We start from the raw sequence: 15,824 nt of genomic DNA on the forward strand, positions 1-15,824 counted from the left end.
AGATTCTTGAATTCAAGTAGCCAAGTGCTGTTTAGTTTGCAGCGTTGACCTGCTGTCAGCCAGATGATGAACAGTCTGGCAGTGCCAATAGTGTCTACATATTATAGTGCACAGAAATGCCTTACAAGTGGATCCAGCAACACAGTTGAACTATCCCGAACTGCAAGGTCTTAATTTTCTTGCCTCTAAATTCAACACAAAATACTGAACCTTAGCAAGCACAAAGGTTCAGACACTTCAGGTTAAGCAGGTAAAAAAAAAGAATTCCTACACACAAACACACACACAAAGAAAAAGGATCAAGGAAAAAAGAATATACTCATTACACAGCAGCAATCCATAGGGTTGTAGTGGAACATTTATACATAGTAAACTAACTAGTTACCCTCTCTAACAGTCTACTAGATGATGGAAGAAATCGCTAAATGTTATTAAAACCTTAAATGTTATGTTTAATTTGAATAAAGGATTCACAGAAAGGTAAAGACAGCAAGTACATGGGGCACAGCTAATGTCACTTGTCCACCAGCGACAGCATAGAAAAGAGTAAATTACCAGCAGTTACTGCACACTAGGAAAAGCCAGCAAAAAAAAAAAAAAAGCGAACCAGAAGGCAGCAGAGGGTGATGAGTAGTTAAATTTCACGTTGACATATGCTGGATTCTGTGGAATCTCCCACAGTCATTTCATACTGCCTGTGGAACATCATCTCATCATTTCATACTGCCTGTGGAACATCATCCCATGGCAAATTCCTCACAGTAAATTTCTTCAGGCAGGTAAAGTTCCAAATCAGAAGGAGCACTTACATAACAAGGCAATGCTAGACATGAAATGGACTACAAGAGGTTAGACATTATTTTCACCTTAGCCATTCACCCATAAAAGTAACAATATGCCTGATGTGACATGTATTTGCCTTCCACTAAAGTGAATTCTTTGTCACTGAGCCACCAACAATTAGCTTCACTAATCTTTCCAGACCTATGAAACCTATGGGCAAAGCCTAAGCGAAAGGGCAGAGGATACACCCAACATTTCTCATAAGCTTTGTCGTAAGTTTCAGAATGTGCCAAAATGAAAGCATGACACAGAACTTACATTCCTGCTTGTTAGACAAACAACTACAAAGCTATTATATAAAATGAGGAGCCACATCACAAAGTTATTTTCTTTTGTTTAGAATAAAAGATAAAGAAATAACCGCCACCACTTCATTCACACCTCATATGCTATTGGGAGTAGCATAGGGGACTGGGACTGCCTACTGGGAGTACCTGCTAGACTACTGAGACATGTAAGGACATCATATACCCTGACACTAAGTTGATTTCCACATCAGATAAATACCAAAATACTCAGCCAACACAGCAAATAGCTCCAGTGAGACAGGATTCACAGGAAACATTACTGACAAAAGTTAGGTAGCACCTGTGCAGAGTCAATTAGTAATTCTGGCACAGTGCTCTTTATATTGGGTGTTAATTCCACATCACTATACAGATGACTTGACCTCAGAATTTCTGTGAGAAAACATAGGATGAAGATTTAGGTCACAGAATCCAGCAGTTACTATCTTCCTTTATAAAAAAAAAAAAAAAAACCCTCAAACCTACTTTTTTTGTGTGTGAATAAAGAAATATAGAGATTTAAGCTTTTCTTTGTTTACTGACAGGTTTGACAATTCCCCTCTTCCTATGACCTTCCAAGATCACCCATCAAGTATTCATGCTATCTGTTGTCCAAACCCTTTAACAGGGACACTTCTTCCTTGGTTTCACTCATCCACATCTGATGCACATGAAAAAAAAAAACCACAAAAACGTTCCTGAAACTTTTGCGATCCTAAATGCACTGGTTTGGGGGAAGTGGCACCTAAAATATTATTTTCAAAAAATAAGCAAACAAATAAGAAGTCCGTTCACTAAAATCACATCGCTTCCCCTTTTTGCCTTACCTACTTTTTCATTTTCGTACAAACATCAGGAACACCATAGTGCATTAGAAACCACCAAAATCACCAACTCTACCATCCACCATCACAGAATCTCAGAACTGCAGGGACTGGAAGGGACCTCTGGAGATCAAGCCCAACCTCCCTGCTAAATGAGATCCCCCAGTAGGCATCCAAATGGTTTTTGAATATTTCATGAGAGGGAGACTTCATGACCTCTACATGCAGCCTGTTCCAGTGCTCTGTGACTCACACAGTGAAGAAGTTCCTCCTTGCCAGTGAAGAAGTATGGAACTTCCAGTGTTACAGTTTCCACTCATTGCCCCATCTTCTACTATTGCATCCATCAGTCTGCCCTCATCAACTTTACTCCTGCACTTACAGGTTTATAAACAGCAATGAGATCCCTGCTCAGCCTTCTCATGTCCAGACTGAACAGTACCAGGTCTCTCAGTCTTTCCTCATACAGGAGATGCTCCAGGCCCCTCATGATCTTTGTTATTCTCCAATGGATTCTTTCTAGGAGATCCACGCCTTTGACCTGGGGAGCTGAAGTACTCAGGACTGAAAAATGGGCCCTGAACCAAAGCTGACCTATGGATGAACCTCACAACCAAATGCTGTACCACAGATGCAATAAAATATTTATATTTTTTGCTGTTTTAAAATGAACACTTAGCATGCAACACTAACCAACAGAACTTTTCTTTCTTTAGAGGCATGGTTACAAGGCAGTAAAACCTTGTGAGCAGTCAGACATCCGACCTTGTAGAGAAAGACTGGTTAAAGCCCTTGGTTGCTCCTTGAGTCCTGGCCAGGCTTTGGGTGGAATCCAACAGGAGGATGATACCAGATGTTTCCTGACCTGAAATTATGTAAGCTTGTTTATTCAATAATATAAAACTGGACCCCATTGTAGTGAGTTTGAGGACCTGACCTTCAAGTGGACATCCTACATAGGACTTCATAATTGCCAGAAAAGGTTCTCCAAATCCTTGCTGCAACCAGAGATCCCCAGGAACTGCAGATCTGGATAATGGTAAAGTATTCAGGCAATTGGTGATGTATCTTTCTTAATCACTATAGTTAATCTTGTGTAGTAATGATTAGGTGTATTACCTTGTTGTATTCTTTCTGTATCCTTTCATCTTGCTTCATTTTATTCTAGCTGCATTATTTCAGTCAGCCTCTCCTCCAAGCAACAGCAAACCTGCTGACCACGCACTCTATCCTTTCACACAGGTCACGAATGAAGACACTGAGCAAGACCAGGCCCAGCACTGACCCCTGACGAACAATGCAAGCTGCAAGCCTCCAACTAGTTGCTGTGCTGCCAATCACAACCCTCTGAGATCTCACAGTCAATTAGTTCTCATCACCTGCCCAGAAACTGAAAGGTAATTAAAAAGTAAATACAAGTAAATTCTAATACTTCATATGCATGGTCACAGAGGTTTTCTTGCATCTTCTTTACGATTCTGATACTTAACACATTTCAGGAAAAGAATTTCAAAGTGCTCTGAAAACTCATTTTACAATAAAATTGAAGAGATCAAATTAAACTCAATGCAGTAATGTATATGCCTCAGCTGTACAAGAAGTTACAGTTAAGTGCTACTTGTTTTTTTCTTCTCTTATCTCCCATTAATTGTTAATGGACATCAAGAAGGCCAACACTAAGCCCAATTCAAGCCTTACACCAACTTCTCTATAAATAAAAAATGCATAAGCACAATTGTACATTCAATACAAGTCAGTACTGAGCATTTTTTACTACCATTTTCTTAACATCATTTTCTAAGAAATTCCCACGTATGACACAGGAATCTCACATCTAAGGCTCCAAACGTTTAGTTTATCTAACAGCAGCCCTGCTTTCACATCGCAGATATCTTCTCCCCATTCTCTGCCACTGAAACTTGAAGTTTTTGATACATACATTACTATAAATTTATACTAGACTGTCTTGATATCAAGCCCATTTTCCTTCAATGGAAGAGAAACCTACCAGTATTCGCATTCTAGTGGTGACCAAAGTGAGCAGCATTGGTCAGTAGGGGCAAAGCAACAGCCACAAACAACAACATGCTGAGAAGTGGCACAAATAAAACATGCCAGATGAAGCCAATGCCTGAACCATGAGGAAAATGCCCCAAAGCTTTCACACTGGAGTCCTGTTATTAACACTCTCTTTTAGAGATAATCTGTTTGCCACTGACATTGGAAGACATTTCAAGTTCACATAAGCTAAATTCTTACACATTAATTGATCAAAAGAGGAGTGCTGTCCATGGAAGGTCTAATGTAAAAAATATATTTTAATGTTTTTAATTATTTTTCTTTAAGAAAAAACATTCCTTATAAAAGCCAAATACTTCCAAAATTAAGTCTATTTAATATTATAACCTTCCTGCAAATTACTCTCAAATTACATTCGCGAGACATCGTGAGATCTTTTTATCAAATCACCTGGAAAATCAAATATGAGAACAGATATGCACAGGTCATTAATATCCTTCAGTTTGCTCTTCTTAAAGGATATTTAGCTTTCTTTGTTTCTTTTTGTTAGAAATTATTTTTCTTAACAAATTTACTTCATATTTTAAGAAAGGCCTATTCTTCATTGAGCTTGTTCAATATTTCAAAAATCCATTTTATCATAACAAATGAGTTTCAACAACCAGATTTCAAATCATATGAGGAGATAAAACAAAACCTCAATTTCAATAGGTAAGTCTGGCTCATTAAGTCTTTGAAATCTTGAGGATTCTTTATCTCATTATTTATTCCATGTTTTTCTTTGCATTTAAAAACAAGTGCATTCTGCCTTTAAGATAAGCACAAGTACAGAGCAAACAAATTATTTCTTTGCCACTTACCAGATAGTAGAAGCAAGCAGCTGAACAAAGTCATTGCAAATGTTAAAATAATTAACAGATATGTGAAAGACACAACAAAGAATATAAATTTCAGAGGATAACACAGTGTCAAATAACAAGAAATCAAAAACAGAAAACAAAACAGATATGAAATAGGAAGCAGCGTTATGATTTAGAACTTTGTAACTGCTAGGCAGAAAAAAGTAGTGAAGTCAGGGCTCTACTAAAACCTGTCAATGGCTCAGATGACTGACTGTATTCTTAAGCCTGCTTCCAAAGGACAGTCCTACCACTCACATAAGGGCATGTGACAACCCTCCCTTCCTCACTGCAGAGCTTAAAACAGAAGCAAATAGGCCTTCGATAGCACAGCATTTCACATACCAAAAAGTCTCAGAAGCTATTTATGGATCAAAACATTCCTTCCTTTCCAAGACACTGAAAAATTCCATTTGAACACAATTTCAAATAAGGATCAGCTACTGCCTTTTCCTTGTACCCACTGATATTAAATATTTATATTAGAAAACAAAGTCAGCTGATTCGTTTACCCACTGCTGCATTACCAAGTGCTGGCTTTCTGACATGACTAGATAAACTGCAGTATATACTCAGACATTCAAAACAATGCGCATTATGCTTTACAGGAGACTGAAGCAGCAAAGATCTCTGCAGCAGCCTGCCAACAATGTTATGCAGCCTATTACCACCAGCTATAAAAAACAAGTCTGATATATGCTGCCTAAAAAGGTGTAAACATCTAAGTCACCCCCCCCTTAAAAAAAAATCAACAATCAAAGACAACACACAAAGTCATTCAGCAGGAAAAGAGTAAAATAAGAAAACTGCACTTAATTGCTTGCATAAAAAGACACTCCTAAAAAGTTAACAGCATGCTATAACTGTACTCCTCAAGACATGAGGAACTTGCCATCACCATGCTCAGAGTATCACATTCAAAACTTGCTCAATTTATGTTGACAGAAACATTGCAAAAGTCAGCTGATCCTCGCACAGATAATATAACACCTTCATTATGCAGAAGGTGAATGGTACAGTGCTGGGGAGGGAGCTGGGAGCAGTAAAAATAGCCAGGAGCAGGACTATCATGGCAGAAACTAAGCATTTCCCTCCACCAAGTCCTGAACAAGAAGGAGAAATACCAGCAATTTTCCTGATTTCCTGGCGATGCCTCAACAGCGCAGTGCTACACCTCAGAGGTGCTTGCCAGCACCGAACTCAGCGACCAGTCCTCTGGATCATAGTGTCACAGCAGCTCAGGTAGGTCTTCAAAGACAACAAGCACTCACACTTGTTATTTCACCAGTTGAACTATGGAAAACTGCCAAACCTTTGAACCACAACAGAGAGAGAAAAATATTAAGAAAATTTAAAAAAATTTACAAAGTAACCAATGGCTCCACATTGCAAACTTATAAAGTGAAACCTATTTCCAGCTCTTCAACTTTTAAGATGACTCTGTTCATTAGCAAGCATAAATAAAAACAGGTCACAATCCAAAAAACCTCTCAGCAAACATTCTCACCCTCAGAAATCTGATTTGTACCACCTGACCTGTTAACTGTAGGTAAAAATTATAACAGTAATGCCTCCCTCCAGTACCCACATCACTAGACAACGCTTCTCCAAAATAACTATTTTAGATAGTTTGGACTGACGGTTTGGATAACACCTTCAGAACTCATCTCCACAGATACTGCAGAAGAAAGGGAGCACCCTCTTCCACAACTTCCAGCCTCTCTGTGTGGAGCTGCTACAAAACTATCCACATATCAGTCATGCTGAGTTGTCCCTGTATCCAGGACACACACTGAACAGCTCATAATCTCCCTGATGCTTAGCACAGGATATCAGACAGCAAAGCTGAGCATAGTGGCAGGGCTTGAAAACAGGCCCAGAGACACACTGCCATTACAAATCCCTCCTAAGCACTGTCACAAGTAGCTGCCTTGCTCGGCACTCTCACACCCGTTCCAAGAAACCTGACTTCCTCTCTAAGTTCCTTAAGGACTTTAAATGCTTCAGTTGCTGCAGTCATTACTCCAGAGCGTGACTTGAATAGCACTCAGCTCCTTCAAACATTAGCAATCTATATCACAGGGGCAAACTCCTAAGAGCAAGGAGCTCACACATACTAGAAATGTGAGAAAACTTCCAACTGATGTGTGTCAAGAGCAAAAGAGCAGGTGGCTGCCAGACACATTCAGCAGAGTACAACCATGTCCAGAACCTGCCTCTCATCGTGAGCCATCATGAGACATGTTGACAAGTTGCTGGGCAAGTGCAAGCTGAATGTCTTCTCTAGGCTGAAATGCAAAGACAGAGTGAAACAGCAAGCTGCTCTACCAGCCAAAAGGGCTTCAACCTTCCCTGAGGCCTCCCTGCTCTAGATAGACCTTCTTTAGCTTTGGAAAAGCTTTCAGCAGGAAAGCTTTGGAAAGCTGCTTTCAGCAGGGGTAAACTAAATGTAATGAAAATCAGCCAAATGCTTTCTGTCATTTCCTATCAAGACAATTGTATTTTTTTATTGTTTTTTTTTTTTTTTTTTGTCCACAAGCTAGACAACGTGGAAGATTTTTAAGATCCTCAAATTGGACAGGCTCAGCACGAGCACTGCCCCCTGCAGTTGGGTGTCACACAAACACCCACAAGAGTACTCCCAGCTTTTTGGAAGAATAACAGTAAAGCACCAAAAAAATAAAAATAAAAAAAAGAAGTTCCTTACCTTACGTTAGCATCAAAATAAACTCATAGCAATGAGCTAAGACGTTAGAAGTGAAGCGTTAAAAGTTTGTTCTGTTGAAATAGGGGTACGTGACAAAGCGTCCCTGATGCTACACAGCAAGGTCTTCAGCAAAGGAAACAGCCCTTCTACTTCGCTGCACACCAAAATAGCAGCAACAGAACCCAGCGCGGTCCCGCACAGGCGGATCTAGAGGAGCTGCGTCCAGCAGAACCGCCGGGAGCTCCCGACGGACAGAGTAGTGGCTGCGCTGTCTCCGTGCGGCAGTGACACGCAGCACCGCGCTGCCAGCCCCAGCAGGCGGCCTTCCACCCAGCACAGGGCAGCTCGGAGCATCGCTGCTGGGAAACGCTTCTAGCTGGTAGCTGACTTCCTCGCAAAGGACGCGTGAGCACACAAAGCCTGCGCTAAAACAACCCTACCTAAAAGTTTCAGAGCGTTCCTGCCTCAGCACGGAATCTCGCCTCTGTCCCAAGGCGCGGCGCCGAGCTCACGGCCGGCAGCGACAATTTCACTCACGTGCCTGAAATAACAGCCGGCACCGAGAAAAACAAAAACACCGCTTCCCCACCGCAACGCGCTGCTCATTGCTTTGCCTCTCTCCCAAGCGCTCGCAACGACACCTGCGGCACACAGCTACGCAAAATGCCCACGAGCGGACAAGAGAAGCAGAGCAGCGCACGAAGGAAGGAGCAGCAGCGGCCCCGCGCCGCGTCACGCGGCCGCCGACCGGGCCCGGGCGCGCCGGCGGAGTGGCGCGGACGGGAGCCGAGCACGGCGCGGCCCCCGCCGGCAGAGAGGCGGACACGGCGCAGCGCTGGATTGCAGGCGCCGCAGGGCCGGGCGGGCCCCGCGGCCCAATTCTGCCTCTGCCGCAGCGCTCCCCGCCCCGCCCGGCCCCGCCCTGCCCCCGCGGCCCGCCCTGGGGCTTCACCTCGGCCGTGGCGGGACGCGGGCGAGGCGGCAGAGCGCGCCCCTCAGCCCGCGGATCTGAGGAGGGGGCGCCGGGCCGCGCCCCGCCGGCCTCATCCGCGCGGCGGCGGCAGGAACCTGCCGGCACACGGCGCGTCACTGACCCGCCCGCCGCGCCCCGGCCCTGCGCAGGCGCCCCGCGCCCCGGCCGGGCGTCGCCGGTGGCCTGCGTGGCCGCCGCCCTGGGCTGAAGGGGCTGTGCCTGTCGCGGCGACCTCCTGCCCGCCGTCCTCCTCACCTGCCGTGCTGCGGCTGCCGCGAGCCGTCCCTGCGGACTCTGAGGCGCCACCGGCGCAGCTGGGTGGCGAGAGAGGGAGCGGGCCGCCTCAGGCGCCTGTACGATCCGCGAGGTGTGTGACAATCATATGGCAGCAGGTCGGTGTGACAAGTCTTGTGAGTTGGCCTCTCCCGTGGCGGTCGTGTAGCGTCATGCAGACCGCTGTCACACGAGCCCTCCCGGCCCGCGGGCGCTGCAGCACCCTATTTTTCTTGGGAGGTAAGTGCTGGCAGCTGCAGGTGGAACAGAGATCCCTGCTACCCTGCGTGCTGGGGAATCACGAAAGAAAACTCAGAGATTTTTAAAAGCCCAAAACAAAGTAACAAATAGCCCAAACCAATCAATTTTATAGCAGATCAACCTTTGTGGTACCCAGGTCTGAGCCACTGAGCTCGCTGATGACTTCTGGAAGTCAGCAATATAGCTCCCTGACACATTTTCATCCGTATCAGCCAACAAATAACATGTCATGAAGTTTCTCAATCAGATAAAGGAAATGCATAAGAGTAACGACTGCCTAGAAAACTCACAAAGGAGAAGTAGCCTTTTAGTGAAGGCTGCTAAATCAAAATCCACTCCAAATCTCATTTGTAATAATAATTACAGCTAATGGTTCCAATGGGGACGTAATCCCTAATAGGAATATGCCACACCTGTTTCCCAATAACACTGTGCAACTACAGCACTACCTATCCTGCTTCTCATACTGCAAAAAGTAGATTTTAAATTGTACGCATTTTTATGCATCTTGCCTTTCAAAACCCATGTGCCTCGTCCACCCAGCTCCAGTTTCTGCACCTCCTGCCTTATATGCTGTGGTTTATTCAGACCACAAGGACTGTAACAAAGATTTCCAAGACTTTTTCATAGTCTAACAAAGAGCGTTTTGGGTGACAGTTGTCACCACTTCCTTGCAGTTGATCCACCTGAAGAACATTTCACAATTACTGCTTGTTACAACCCACACATGATCTGTGTAGTAAGCATATACAGCTGTACCTTCTGAACACGGAATAGAGCTGCATTCTGACAAGTCAGTGGAAACTTGATAGTTGGGATCGGGGGACCACTTCTACGCACTTGGTAGAGCGCAGGTAGAATCACCAGTAGTATCACTAGCCCTCCTATGTGGCTCTGGTGAAATACAATGTTTGCCTGGCTGTTAGTGTCAGCTGATTCTGCCCATCATATCAGGCAAGTCAGCTGCTCTTTTTGGTGGAGTTAATTTAAGTTTAGGGTGATATGACAGATTCTTAATTCCATCATCAAGTCATTTATGCATAAATTTTGATTATGTTTTCTGAATTCCCCTTCCCACCATATTAAATGAATGGATAGGAATGGTTGAGCCATATAACCAGTTATTCTTGACTTTACTTGGTCTTTATCCAGCAAATGCTTAAACATTAATCACACTTCCTAGATCTCGTGAACAATCGGAAAACACACAAACACACAGGTTTGGATGGAGCTTTGTCCCTCTCCTACCTAATGCATTCTTCAGTCATCTAGTTTGAATAAGAGGAACCCAGAGAATCAAAATTCAGGAATTCAACAGCATATTGGTGCTGGGCAGCAGTAGTCTCACTTGTTCCAAAACAGCAGTCATGTTTGACAACTGTTAACAGAGAATACTTTAAAGCAGACAATGGTACAAAGAATGATTTTAAACACATAACTCTCTCTAAAGTGATGTCAGGGCATTAGAAGATGTAGAATAAACTCAAGTATGACTCAGTCAAAGACAAAAATAGTATCAGCCAGGCATTGGCAAGTAAAAAGCAAATTAGAGAAACATAAATAAAAATCTTTTTCTTTCTTTCTTCTTCTTTTTATTTTTTGTTTGTTTGTTTGTTTGCTTTTTGTCTGAACAAAGAGGCAGTTAAGTTAGTTCAGAAAATATTACCCTTAAATAACTGTGCATGTGTATGTGTGTATGTGTGTATGTGTGTGTGTGTGTGTGTGTGCGCGCATGACAAAAACAAATCAATGAAAAACATGAGAATTCTCTGCTGGAGAAAGAAGACATGACATTAGATCAAATTAATTTAAGACTGGTAAGAGTGTCATTTCTGTAGAGTTTAAAAAATAAAATAAAACAAAAATTTTAAAAAAGAGTGATAGTAACACTGCTAATACAGACACTTCAATCCATAACTGAAATCCACTGGCTTCCCACTTTGTGAATATAATCAAAGAATGTAGAAGATAAATGCAACTCAAACACAAAATGAAAATTTCACCCAAAAGATTTTTCTGTGAATAACTCTTATTTTTTTCTAGCAGAATATCTGCTTGTGGGAATTCAAGGTAATTAATAAACCTAGATGTATTATTTTTTTCTTTAGCAGATAAAGTGATTCCACATTTAGGACATATTTCTATAGAAAACAAGTTTGTCTTTAGAACAAATGCACAAATATAGTAACAGACCAACAATCTTCTTGACTGTGTAAGAGTTTTCATCAGTTCTGATGGAATTTAGTTACATGAGAGTGCAAGAATTTGCTCTAGTTTTGTTTGCAAACACATTTCATTGAAAGCAAGTGATCTGAATCCTTTCTGAAGATATCCTTGAAAAATCACACTTAGAATACAATTCTAAACACTTATCAGATAATATGAAACTAATGTAACAGTTTATTATTAATTCACACAATTTTCAACATTCCAAATGAAGTCTTTACTGGAAACAAAACAAAACAAAACAAAATAAAATAAAATAAACAAACTTTATTTTAGCCAGAGAAAAACATAAATCAGTGGAGTTTTGAAAATAAGATGATGGCAAATAATATTACTACCATTACACAAAAGCTGGACAACATTCAGGCACTCTCTTCTGAAAATAACAGCTACAGCAGTACTGCCTTGCAAAGCAGAACTGGTGCCATAGAGGACTAAGCCTCTAATTTTGCTATTTATACAAAATTTTGTCACAAGTACATGCTTCTTAAAAGGCAAATCCAAGTACATTAAAAGAAATGTTACAAATATTTCACAATCTGCACTCAATGTTTAAAAGCAAATCCCTGAGACAGTCTACATCCAGCAACATAAATTGGAAGAAAAAAAAAAAGCTTGTATGTGTACACAAATCACATCACATTCATTTACTATTTTTGGCAAGGTAATAAAAGCAGTGACTCCAACAATGCTTTCTGAAGACTATGCAAAGGCAAAAGATGCAGATAAATAAAGGCTGCCACCCTCAGAGGCATGCTTACATTCTATCATGTCAACATTTACCAGTACATACACTCTCTCATCCTCAGTATCCGTATCACCTGGTTACTTCTTCACTTACTAGTAAATCTTTATCTGTACTAGTTCGATCTGCCTTGCCTGGCTCTATACCCTTGTATACTAAATAAATCCAGTCAGTTTCAGATGACTAACAACTACTAGCTCTCCTTAACTGCAAAAAATAATCACTCCCTTGTTTGAGAGCCAACTCTTGTCTCTGCATACACACTGGAGAATTTGTTTTTGTCTCTTCATGTCTTAGATATGTAATTCCTCTCTAAACATTAGAGTACTTGGTACTTTTCCAACCAGCTTCTGTTCCTTTTCACCTTTGAGAAGATCTTTTGTGCTCTGTTATGTATGTATTTCAGCACACACACAAACAATTCAGTTCAACCTTACATCTGTGGCTCATTCAAGTATTCTTGCTTTCATAATACCATAAAAGAAAATATTCTTTGTATAGACTAATTCAGAAAGTATAGGTTTGTACCCTAGTGGATACTTTCATCTAAGTGTTTAGGAGAAGGGTGTTTTGGGTGTGGTGATGTGGTTTAACCTTGTAGGTAGCTCAGCACTACAAAGCTATTCCCTCATCCCCAACCCCACAGCACAATGGGGGAGAGAATCGGAAAAGGGTAAAACTTGTGGGCTGAGATAAAAATGGTTCAATAGAAAAATAATTATAATAAATATATGCATATATACAAAATAGGTGATGCACAACACATTGCTATCTACCAAGTGACTGATGCCCAGCCAAGCCCTGAGCAGTAGCAGCCCTCAGTTTTATTGTTCAGCATGATGGCAAATGGCTACAGGACATCCCTTCCATTGGTTTGGGTCAGCTCTTCCAGTTATGTACCATCCCAGCCCTTTCTACACTCCAAATTTTTCTCCAGCAAGGGCAGTGTGCAGAAATGTCAAGTCCTTGACTTAGCATAAGCACTGCTCAATCACAGCTAAAGCATCAGAATATTGTTTTTCTCCATCCAAAACACAACACCATACAAGCCAGAAGAAACCAGGACAGGTAGGAAAGAGCTTCAAAAGTGCTGCACTATGCTTGTTCTGAGGCTTGTACTAAGTCAGACACCTCTATCACACATCTACTGTTAAAAAAATTACAGTTATACATTCAAGACATTAACACCAACAAAAAAAAAAAAAAAAGAAAAAAAAGAGAAAAAAAAAAGAAAAAAAGAAAAAAAGAAAGAAAACAAAACAAACAAGCAAAGAAAGAAAAAAGAGATGAAAGAAGTGACTCTCCTGTGTTACAAACAAACAGGAGCTTCCATTTTCAGATTAGAGTGGTCTTCTTATTATTCTAATTATTATTATTTTTATTGTTTGTTTTTTAGAGGGGCTAACAATTTATCCACACCATTTAGTTCAACTAATTTGTGCACTTGGGGCAGTATTTTACTATCCTTTCATAACCTATATATTATCATTGGAATTTTTTGTCACTATGAGTGCACTAGAATTTAATAGCTGACAGCTTAGTAGTAACACAAGTACTACAAAGTTGCAAAGTGGGGGCAGTTAGTTTTGTTGGCTTTAGACAGTCCACTAATCAAGAAGAGCTAGTGGTAAACTCCTTCATATACAAGCATGTTAAAGAAAAGTAAGAATTAGAATAGACTTCGGCCTAGCTAAAGCTCATCTTCTTTCTATTTAAGAAAGTATCTGTATGCTCTCACATCTCCATTTTCCCCTTCTCCTTACATGAATTATTTCAGTTGGCAAGGGTATACAAAGAATTTACAAGTTCTTGAAAAAAATCAGCTGCTCTTTGAGCAAAACAAAATGTAAGGAATGACCTTGAAAAATGATGGTGAGATACTTCCTTCTTTGGAAAAAGCTTATCAAAAATAGCTTGCAGCAGGTAATATCTCTTGCAGTGATGGACTTAAGATCATAAGGAAGGGAGAGCTTTTTGTCCAGCTCTCAAAAATGATAAGCAGATGTAAATTTTAAATACACATACTTACAATAATTGATTCCTAGAGCAAATGAAGGAAACTTATCTCTTAAATCTGTTTCTATTTATTTATCATGTTTTAATAGCAACCTCCAGAGTGCGAGAATATATTTTAAATAGAGAAGACTTAGAGGTACATTATATTTGTCAATTTAACTTGTTTGACTTTTGGGATATAGGGCTTCAAAGGCCATGGATGACTTTTCTCTCTATGCAAATCAAAATTTCTGTTACAGGATTTTTTAATTTCAATTCCTTTACACTGAATAGTACAAAACAACTCGTCTCATATTTTCCTGTCAGTATCCTTAAAAAATTCACAGTGTTTTAGTACAAGTTCCTATAGTGTAAAAATAGCCTCCATATTACAAACTCATACAAAATACATCAGTACATTCAGAATTAACATAATCTTGGAAAGACAAAAAGAGCAGGCAGCCAAGTCAGTGCATGGTTAGCTGAAGTTTCCTTAAACAAAGCAGCCTACTTACATCAAGTATATGGTGATGTGCTTTTACTATATCAGAGGAACAAAGGTACTCCATAATTAATTCTCAGTAGAGTTACTCCTAATCCTTATATTTAATCTACTTCCACTCCACCAAGAAGAAATAACACATGTTCTGGATGTAGTCAGTATTTGCAGGTTGCCCTCCTCCCCTCCCCCAACTCTGTTTTGACTAGTATTGACTGTCTAGTGGATCTTAATATCCAAACAGAAAGATATTTCTGTATTAAATACCAAAGTATTTTAAGTATTAATAATGACTAATAAAGTAAGTGTGCATGGAGACTAAAAATAAATAAAAACATTTCCTTTCTTCGTGTGACCCTATGCAAGCACCACATAGGTCAGTCCATTGCTCTGCTCTACCAATGTGCTTCATTGTATCATAGGAAGTTAACATGCTTTTTCTATCTTGAAACAAAGCACCTCAGCTTAATGAGAACAGCACTGAGCACAAAGTAACTTTTTAAACTGCTGTGGCATTTCACAGTGAGACTCATCTTTCACTCCTGGTATTTTTGCTAGAAGAAGCTCTTGAAGTCAGCTCAATTGGTCTGCTGAGAGTTGGAATGAGATCACCACAACCACATAACAAAAGCCAGGTTCTAATTCTCACCATTCATCCAGCACTAAAACATAAATAGGTGTGTAGTAATGGAAGCAGTGGCAACAAACTACAAATATACTACCCTTTTGGAAATTAACTTACATTAAATAGTGCAGGTTTTAAAATTCAGTAACCATGCCTGTAACAATAACCTGTGAAGTCCTTTTATCTTTAAATTTATACATAGAAATCCCCCAAAATTCAGCACTCTTTCCAGAGTTCTGGTTCAGGCACCGTATTCTTTGCTATGGGGAAGTAAATGTAACCAGTTTTCATTTACACATGCTTAGCCACCATCAGGTTCATTATCAAAGATCAATTCTTTGCAGTCACAACAAAGCAGTGCACCCCCCCTGAACATAGGACTGCAGCGCGGTACAACACCTCCAAGACATCTCTGAAGCCCCTGAGTCAAAAAGGACAGCTCTTTATGACAGCAGGTGCTATCAGAGATCTAGCTAACAGTCGGTGCAGGTTTTTCTCCTTTTGCCTTGCTGCAGGTGCAGTTGCTCTGAGTTTGGAGTGTGTTGAATTGGAAGAGCGAATTGTAAAGTCAGCTTTTCCATTTTAAACCTAACTACTTCTTCATACGCTGGAGGATAAAGGCCTCTAGGCTTGAGTTCTCTCTTTGTG

This window comes from Cyrtonyx montezumae, unplaced genomic scaffold (assembly GCF_038088225.1).
Source record: "Cyrtonyx montezumae isolate F1298 unplaced genomic scaffold, pur_monq_1.0 scaffold_36, whole genome shotgun sequence".
Classification (NCBI taxonomy): Eukaryota; Metazoa; Chordata; class Aves; order Galliformes; family Odontophoridae; genus Cyrtonyx; species Cyrtonyx montezumae.